Source organism: Prionailurus viverrinus, chromosome A2, assembly GCF_022837055.1.
Source record: "Prionailurus viverrinus isolate Anna chromosome A2, UM_Priviv_1.0, whole genome shotgun sequence".
NCBI lineage: Eukaryota > Metazoa > Chordata > Mammalia > Carnivora > Felidae > Prionailurus > Prionailurus viverrinus.
The window spans coordinates 163,287,181-163,296,500 of record NC_062562.1 but is presented as its reverse complement, the minus strand read 5'-3'; the positions used below and the strand labels follow the sequence as shown (position 1 = coordinate 163,296,500).

The 9,320-nt window shown below is 41.0% G+C and overlaps 1 pseudogene; it reads right to left on the bottom strand.

Annotated features, from left to right (window-relative positions):
- Positions 1–590: 590 nt before the first annotated feature.
- Positions 591–9,037, bottom strand: LOC125149286 (GTPase IMAP family member 7-like; annotated as a pseudogene).
- Positions 9,038–9,320: the final 283 nt, after the last annotated feature.

Below are 9,320 nucleotides of genomic sequence, written 5' to 3'. Positions count from 1 at the left end.
AGAGGTGGGGGAATGGACACCCCAGCCTTGCTTTTCTACTTCCACAGGGCCTCTGACTTGGACTTCCCATTGGCCAGCCAGGCAGAAGTCAGAGAGCAAGAGATCCCACCAATGCAGTGCAACTAGATCAGCCTCAGGGGACAAAGAGCTAGGGTGAAGTGTGATTCTGCAGAGGCAAATGAAAACTATGTGGCCCAGATGGGATTTTTCAGATACAAGTGGAGACATTTTAAGTAAGGATGGTCCCTAAAAAAGAAAAGAGAGAGACACAATAAGAGAATCCTGTGACTTCCAGATCTCCATGAACCACAGAACAATCTTTCCAGAGAAACCCGATACCTCCCTAACATAGTATTTGTGGCCATGTGGTGCAACGACGCATGTGACCAGTGTTTCAGACACTTAACATGTGCATGATTTCTGATTTGAATTTTCCTGAGTCTTTGAACTCTATATGCCATTGCCTGATTATTCCAATTTTGTGTGAAGAGGGACAGGTGGGAAAGGGAGGCGGTGGGGAGTGAGAGCTGGGAAGAGGCTTCATTCTAGTTAGTTCTCGCTGCATAACAAACCATTCTGAAGCTCAGTGGTTAAAAACAAAAACCATCATTTATTTGTTCTCATAAAGCTGCAATATGGGCAGGACTCAGTGGGAATGGCTCATCTTTGCTTTCTGCAACTTCGCCTGAGATGGCGGGGCAGCCGGAGGGCCCGCTTCTGTGTTGCCTCACTTGCATGGCGGGCAAGTTGGTGTGAGTCACAAATGAAAGGTGAGCTGGGAAGTGGGCCAGTGACTTCAGGCCCTCTGCATGGGGGCCTCTCAAGAGGCAGCCTGGGCTTTCTCACAACATGACAGTCAAGTTCCAAGGGCAAGAACTCCAACAGCGCAAGGAAGCATTGCCCACATGTAACCTTAGAGTCACAAGGTGTTGCTTCAACCATCTGCTATTAATTGAAACGGTCCCAGATCTGCCCAGTTCCAAGGTAGAGGACACAGGCCCCGCAACTCAGTGACAGGAGTAACAGGGTCAGCTTATAGGAAGAATAAGTAGAAGCTACTGTAACAGCTGTCTATGAAACTACAATCTACCACTATCGCAAATCATCATAAATTCAGAAGAAAAAATGAAATGGTCTTTACTACCAAAACATATACCATATTTTTGAAAGCACCCTCTTAATCCAATTTGAACCATCTCTAAATAATCCATTCTCAGCCTCTTCCCTGATATTTTTTATTTGTTCAGCATACCTCATCTTTAGCAATTTTATTTTTTCTCCCGTTCTTCCTGTGATTTATGAGCATATTCCTTTTCTACTAATTTAATTTCATTATTTAATTGATCGGTGTAGATCTTCTTCAGGTCTTCTTCCCATTGCTTCAGACTCTTCTCTGTGACCTCATAAATGGCATCGGTAAAGTAAGCCCCTCCGTTGCTCTGCACCATCTCCTCTATCAGCTCCACCAGCTCCTGCACTTGAGCTTCCTTCTCGGCCTCTGAGGCTCTGTTGTTGAAGGCACAGTAGCGGTTCCCACACTCGCTGATGATGTTTCTTAGCTTCACATCTGAATCTGCCAAGAAGTCACTCAGGCTCTTCTCTTCCAAGTTATCTTTGTGAGTGAAAAACACGATCATGTGCTTCAAGGCTGGCTACCCAAAAACAGCCTTGATCAACGCCACGGTCGTCTGGTCTTCCTCCGTGTAGCGCCCACTGGGAGGACCAAGACGATGGCGTGAGGCCCAGGACAGGAGTAGAGGACACACTGGCTGATTTCCCTGCATGTGGTATTCAGGGTCTCCTTGGTGTCAAAGAGCCCTGGGGTGTCAACAACAACAAGTTTCCACCCCTTCCATTTCTTGGATGCTTTTTGACACCTGGAGAAGACAGCATGTGGAGCAACTCTAGACTCAAAGACTCTACTCCCCAGAATGGTGTTTGCCGTTGCGCTCTACCCACTTCCACTTTTCCCCACCAAAACAATCCTCAGAGTGTTGTCCTGAGGGTCTGCCATGTCACTACCAGTGGCTGTGGGGTGTAAAAAAGAGAAGGAGAAGAAAAAGAGTCAAAGAAGGTAAGTGGAAAGCATCACCTCGCTCTTATGACCTATGTGTTCCTCCCTGAAATCCTGCAGTAGTCTACTATCCATGTTGGTCCCATAAAGACAGAAAGATGAAACAATTCAATCACCATGGAAAAACAAAGTAGTTAAAGAGTTCCCCTACAAAAGAGTACCAGGTCCAGATGGCTTCATGGGGATCTCACTTACCCTTTCTTAAACTATTCCTGATGGCTTAAAGCAGAAGGAAATCTTTCTAATTTTTTCTATGACACAAGTGTGATATTGATCCCAATAAGAAAGATTTCACCAGTAAATAAAGCTACAAACATGTCTCATTTGCGAATACTAATACAAAAATCCCAAATAAATTGTCAGAGACTAAAATGTAATACCCCACAATTACATGTGATTAATTTCAGAAATAGTAGGGTGGTTCAATATGAGAAAATGGATTGTAACAACACATCCTCGTTAGTAGATTTAAGAAGAAAAATACCTTGATGCAGAAAAGACATTTCCCCAAATTCCACACTGTTTTAATAGATACTTCTTTAACATGTTTATATAGAAATATAAATTTTAAAAAATTTGTCACCCTTTTTTTCTCTGCAGCTAAAATAGTTGACTATTAAGTTCATTTGGATGAATGAAGAAAGAAAATTAGCCTGTGGTGTCAAAAAAGAGAAGAACAATGAGGGAGGGCCAGCTCTAACAGATAGTAAAATATTTTAGCCCCTATAATTAAGGCAGTATGAAGTGTGTGTGATCAGAGACAGATCAGAAAACAAAAACGGACAATTCCGAAATAGACCAAATTGGTCTACTATATTCATGAGTATCCAGTGCAATTGTATCATGTTACATTTATCGTCCATAAGGCAGCCTCTCACAGCAATGGGGAGAAAGATGGACTAATAACTAGCATTGGGATAACTACAAAACCACACAGAAACAGACAAAACTGCACCCACATCTTCATGCCACTCACATTCTAAATATGTTAGAAATATAAACACTAAAAATCAATCCACATAAATACTAGAAGAAACTCAGACAAATCCTTTGTAATCTAGGGGCGGGGCAACCCTTTCTAAGATTTGGAAGATTGTAAGGAAAAGGATTCACACATCTGACTAGGTAAAGATCTAAAAGACAATGGGAGACAAGGAACACCGCAGACAATTAAAATACGAATGTCAGACTATATCAAAGAGGGTTAATTCCCTTCTTATACAAAGAATACCTAAAAGTAGAGAGACAAATATCCAACAGCTTGATAGAAAATGGAGCAAGAGATATGAATAAACAGTTCAAAGAAAAAAAGAAATGTCAATGCTCCTCAACTATGTAAAAATATATGAACACTCAAAGTAAAGTAGACAAAAATACATCCAACATAGGAAAAGAAAAAAACTAAATATAACAAATTAAAATTACACTGAGATACTATTTCTCCACTTACGGATTTGGCAAAAATTGAAAAATTTGCTGCTATCATTATCAGTAAAAGTTTAGAGGAAACAAGTTCTCATCTCCATGGATAATGAGAATAGAAAAACAGTCTAAAACCTTCAAGGGTAAATTAGCAATATCATATAAATCACATATGCATTTATTCTTGGGTTGTGAGTCCCAGTTTTAGGATTTATGCCTGTAGTGGTTAAGGGCAGGTCACCCCTAAACATGCAATTTTGGCATACTGACTATTTCATATAAAAGTACCTTAAGATACAGCCTGTGTGGGAAGATTACTAAGACCCTCTTCTGTCCCCCTGCAAGCAGGAAACAAATCTCCCATGTAAAAGGTGCCCTTCCTGTCCCAGGAGGTAAAGAGACACCCTCATGACCAGGGATAGGAGATTTAGAGCCAAGAAGAGTGTATAAACAGCCCACTGCTTTCTACTAATTTACTACCCCAGCCCAAAGTCTCTTTAGAATTCCTCCCTAACAGATGCTCCCAAAGTTAAGTTTTCCTTGTTTTGTCAATCCCTCACAGATCCATCGTCTCTTTGCCTAAAAAGTATAAAAACTGCCTGCCTTGGTCATTTCTCTTGGTCTTAGTTTCATTACTGAGCATCTGTGCACACTGCTTTTTTTTGTCTTATTAATCTGCCTCAAGTGAATGCAATTCTTAGTGCAGCTGGAAGACCTTGAAGGGTAGAGGAAGAAGTTCCCCTTCCTTATGTCCCAGAGCTACACTGACAAAAACACAGAAAAAGATAAGGCATATGTTTATTCTCTGCGTCAGTATTTGTAATACTTAAAGACCAAAAATCTACCAAATGCCCACTAGTAGGGGTCTGATTGAATAAACCAAGGTACATACACACAGCGATGTATTATCCAACTGTAGAAAGGAATAAGAAATACCTCTCTATGCCGGGATGGAGAGATCTCCAGGATATTTCATTAAGCAAAAAAAAAAAAAAAAAAAAAAGGCAAAGTGAAGAAAATAATATTTAATTTACTGTCATTTCTCTAATGGGGAGGAACATGAACTGTAGGTACTAAATACAACATATATTACATGCACATGATAAAGCAATGGCAGATCATCTGAACCGTCACCAAAGAAGTTACTGAGAGGGATGGGAGGAATAAGGCGGGGGACAGGGTAGAAGCTGGAAACTACTTTGAGTAAACTTAGATTTCATAGATTTGTCTTGAAAGCATGTACTTCCTTCTTTTTGAGAGTTCGAATTACAGCTCTTTTCCTTTATGAAAGACCTACATGTGTACCTGTTGTTGCCGGCTGACATAAATTCAAAGAGGATTTTTCATTTGTACAAAAAAGAGCTGAACACGAATACAGCGTTCCACATTTGTTTTACAGCCAGTTGAGCTAATGGAGAGGCCGAGTGGGCCCTTGTCCACGCCAGCTGCCAATCACCTTCCCCGGGAACCTCACACAGGCGTTCACCATCCAGCCACCAGAGCTGTGAGCCAGATGAGCACGTGGGCTTTCTCTCAATTGAATGTGTGCATCTGTTAACAAGTTGTGTCTAAAAGTATCAGAAACACATAAGGGAGGTTATTTGGGGGAGATCTGGGAAGGCGCACCCTTTTTCCAGGTACATTCATGGTAATTGCTGCTCTGCTTTATGTCATTTTGTTTCATAAAAGATTTCATAGGAACGTTCTGCTTGTGGATAGTGAGGAACATCTGTAAATAGCTTACATAATTATAAACAAAAACTATATTTTAAGATAACTGGTAAAAATCAAAAGCAAATGCAATACATAGTATTTGGTGTAATAGACAAACCACACAAAGAATTGGTCCAAGAAACTTGAAAATGCAGTTGCTTCATTGGCTATTGTCCTAATGGGATACAGTGTAAGGCCAAATAGGGGGGGAAAGTCAAGAAAATCTTAAATTCTTTTCAGGAATCCTGTCCTATTCTTAGCTTTTTGTGCACGTGTGTAGTTTTGAAGCCCAAGGACAAGCCCAGTGGCAATGAGCACCCTTAGCGCCCATACTGTGCCCTTCAAATGCCATTTCCCACCAAAAACATTAGTACTCTTAGGAGAAGGTACCGATTCCATTTCTGGGCCAAGAAATGTGCAAGTGGATCCTAGACTATCCTAGTCACACTAAAATGTGAGGATGCTATCAAAAACAACTCAGACCGTGGGATGCCTGGCTAGCTCTGTCAATACAGCATGCATCTCTTGATCCCACGTTCTTGAGTTCTAGCCCCACATTGGGTGCAGAGATTACTTAAAAAAAAAAAGTTTGGATGTTACCGAAAAGACTACAGAGCTAACTTGAAGAGGCTGACTGGACAGAGAATGGGTAATTTGAGTATCAATGAGAATAATAATTTCAATGGATTAAAATTCATCAAATATGTTGAAGTTCATGAATTCATAACAATACCATCATTGTGAAAGAAGTGAAGTGTTCTCTTTGGGGTATGCTAGGAAATGATGTCATCAGTCTGAACATGGACAAAAATGATTCAAGCATTATTTTGTCTTATTAACTACACCTTATGGAAATGAAAGTATGATTCAGGGGAAGTTTCTTTTATAGGATTATGCCATCCAATCAATGAAGAAAGATTGATAGAATTACAATATTATAATTTGTGACCATTAATGAAACAAAGTTACTCTAGGCTATCATTACTGTCTGCTACATTACAGAAAGAGACAGAATAAAATATAAGGTGCCTTCTGATGGAAGTTTACAACTGCACCTATGAAATATTGCCACCCAACTAACCAGGCAAGCCTTAATCTGATCAAGCCTCTCCTTAAATTTTAATTTATACAAAACAATGATACTAGAAGAACATGTCATATGACATCTTGAGGATTTAATGAGTAAAATGTACACTGTCCAATTCTCTTGGACAAAGGACCAACCGTTTCTTAAACAGAAACATTTTACAAAAAGAAACAGGAAGGTGAAAACTTATTTATCAAATTAAACTTAAGAGATATAAAAGAATTGCAATTTATGAACCGTATTTGGAGCTGATTTCAATTTTATTTAAAAAAAATTTTTAATGTTTATTTATTTTTCAGAGAGACAGAGACAGAATGCGAGTGGGTTAGGGGCAGAGAGAGAGGGAGACCCAGAAGCAGAAGCAGGCTCCAGGCTCTGAGCTGTCAGCACAGAGACCGACGCGGGGCTCGAACTCACAAGCTGTGAGATCATGACCTGAGCCGAAGTCGGACACTCAACTGACTGAGCCACCCAGGCGCCCCTGATTTCAATTTTAAAATCTATGAGACAATCTGAGGATTGGAATACACCTGGTAATTGTTTAAAAATTCTAATTGCTTTTTGAAGTCTGCTCATGGTATATTTTAATGACCTTTATCTTCCAGACATACATATGTAAATATTTACTGATAGTGTGATAAAATTTTTAGTATTCTAATAATTTAGTAATTTTTAGTATTCTAATGTTTAAAGTGTATGAATTAATTAATTAATTTAATCTCTACACCCAGCGTGGGGCTCGAACTCACAACCCTGAGATCAAGAGTCCCATGCTCTTCCCACTGAGCCAGATAGGCGCCCCCACTTTAATTTTTGAAATGAGGAAATAGATGTGGCTCAGAAATGCTGAGAACGTTGCCCAAGGTCACTGCGCTAAAGGGCTTTGGGCAGAGAAGGGATCCAATGCAAAGTATGTCTGACCCTACACTCATGCATAACCCTTGCACTCTCTGGTCTCTTCTTGGTTCCTTCTCAGGTCCTTGATTCTACATTTCTGTTTACATTGGATCAGAAAGAGATCACGGGAGGCCAGGGGAGGTAGATCACTCTCTGTCCAGAAACATGAACTGGTAGCAACCCTGGAATTAGGGAAGGCAACCAAAGGGCTTCACGCACATTTGTCTTCTATAGAATAGCTCATTCTCTCCCCATGGCATCCCTTCCTTACCTCCTCTGTTACACTGTCGATCACACCATTTCTCTCTTACATGTGGGGAAGGACACCGCCAGCTGAATTCTAGGCTTCCTGTGCCATTTGTGACCTGGGTATCTCGGGGAATTTAATAAAACCACCCGCACACTGCCTAGGATTCAGATTTTCTTTCAGGAAAAAGAGGGTTTGGGCCAGAGTCGTCTCTAAATTGCCTTCCAGCTCTAAAGACCTGCCTTGAGACACTAGTTTCCCACTAAGGGAAATGGATGGGGTGTCAGGCAGCACTCACTCTGTCATGACAGCAACTGATGGAAGGTATGCTGTTCAGCAAGTTTGTCCTGATAAATAGGAGACATGTGGACATGGGCCACTCAATCTCCTTAGCCCCACCCCACCTTCTACCGAGACCCCTGTGGCAGCATCCTCATTGCTGGGCTGCTGGCACAGTACCTGGCCCCTTCTAGGACCAGAACCCACACCCATGCACACCCCTGTGTCCTGCTGCCCCTCACGGTTCAATTGCTCTGAGGCCAGGCTCACCTTCTTTCCAATGAGCTGATGAGTTCCCCAGTGTTCTCCAAAGAAGCTGTTTGAGCTGGTGCTTTTGTGTAACTGAGAGGAAAAAGTGTTTGCACCCTTTAAGCCTCTGAGGCAGGAAGCTCAGATTGGGTGGAGCTAGTGAAGGAACTATTCGTCTTTAAAGAGACAGAAATATTACCCTATAATTTGGGAAATGCTTTAGTTTTACCAAGGTGTAAGCTTTGTCTCCATGTGCCTGCTATCACACAAAATTCCCAAAGCTATATTTGTTGTTTGGGGTTATAGTGGTGGATCCCAAAGGTCCTTATTAAGTGACCCAAATCATGCACACAGAGGTGGGCATGCTCTCTGATCATCTTCTCTGGATGGAGTGGGAGATGCTGGGTTGATTCTGGGTGAAAGGAACTCAGATATGTGGCTAGATGTGTCCAAATTCAGAGCCTGGGATACTTCCCAGTGATTGCATCATATGGGCTTTCATGATGGCCTTTCATGAAGCTCTCAAGTTACTCATTAAAAATTTAACAGCACTCTGGTACAAAGCCAAAATGTCTAAACCATTGAGAACCAAGAGTAAAAGAGGAAGATGTAGCCTGGAAAAAGTCATCCAATGACCACACACCTTCTCTAGTTTTCTTCATATGGTTCCCACAAGCCCAAAAATATGCATGACCTGACAAGAAAATATGGACCCAGGGAGGAGAATCATCTTTCCCCTAAACCTTCCTACCTTCCCCTACCCCAGACCCAGGCAGAGATAGACTTTTTCAGATTTAGCCAGTGCATCCATTCCAACCTGCTCTGGAAACTATGAGATGAGAAGCAGATGGTCAGAGCTCTCATGGTTGACCAGCTGTTCCAATTATTTGTTGCATCACCATAAAATTATTATGATTTTGATTATATATTGTTGTTCATTACTTTGAGACATGGGATTAGCCAATGCTGAAGCTTAAAAGTGGGTACTAAGAAGACTAAATGTGGCAGGAAGTAATGTATAATGGGGTGGCAACCAATGGAAGGAAGTAGCTACATTTTGAAATTACTGTGTTAATGAGTATATTATTGGTCAATATCATTGGACCACTTGTTGGTGTTAATGACTTGGAGGGCCCCAGGTAACTGTTTTCCAACTTGCAATAAAGACACAGACCAGGACCAGCTATATAATTTACAAGGCTGGCACAAAATAAAAATGCCAGGCCCTTTGTCAAAGAGAATCAAACAAACAAACACACATAAACACACACACACACACACACACACACACACACAAACTTACAAAAAACTTAAGAATTTCAAGATGACATCAAGAGTGTTAAACCTATCTG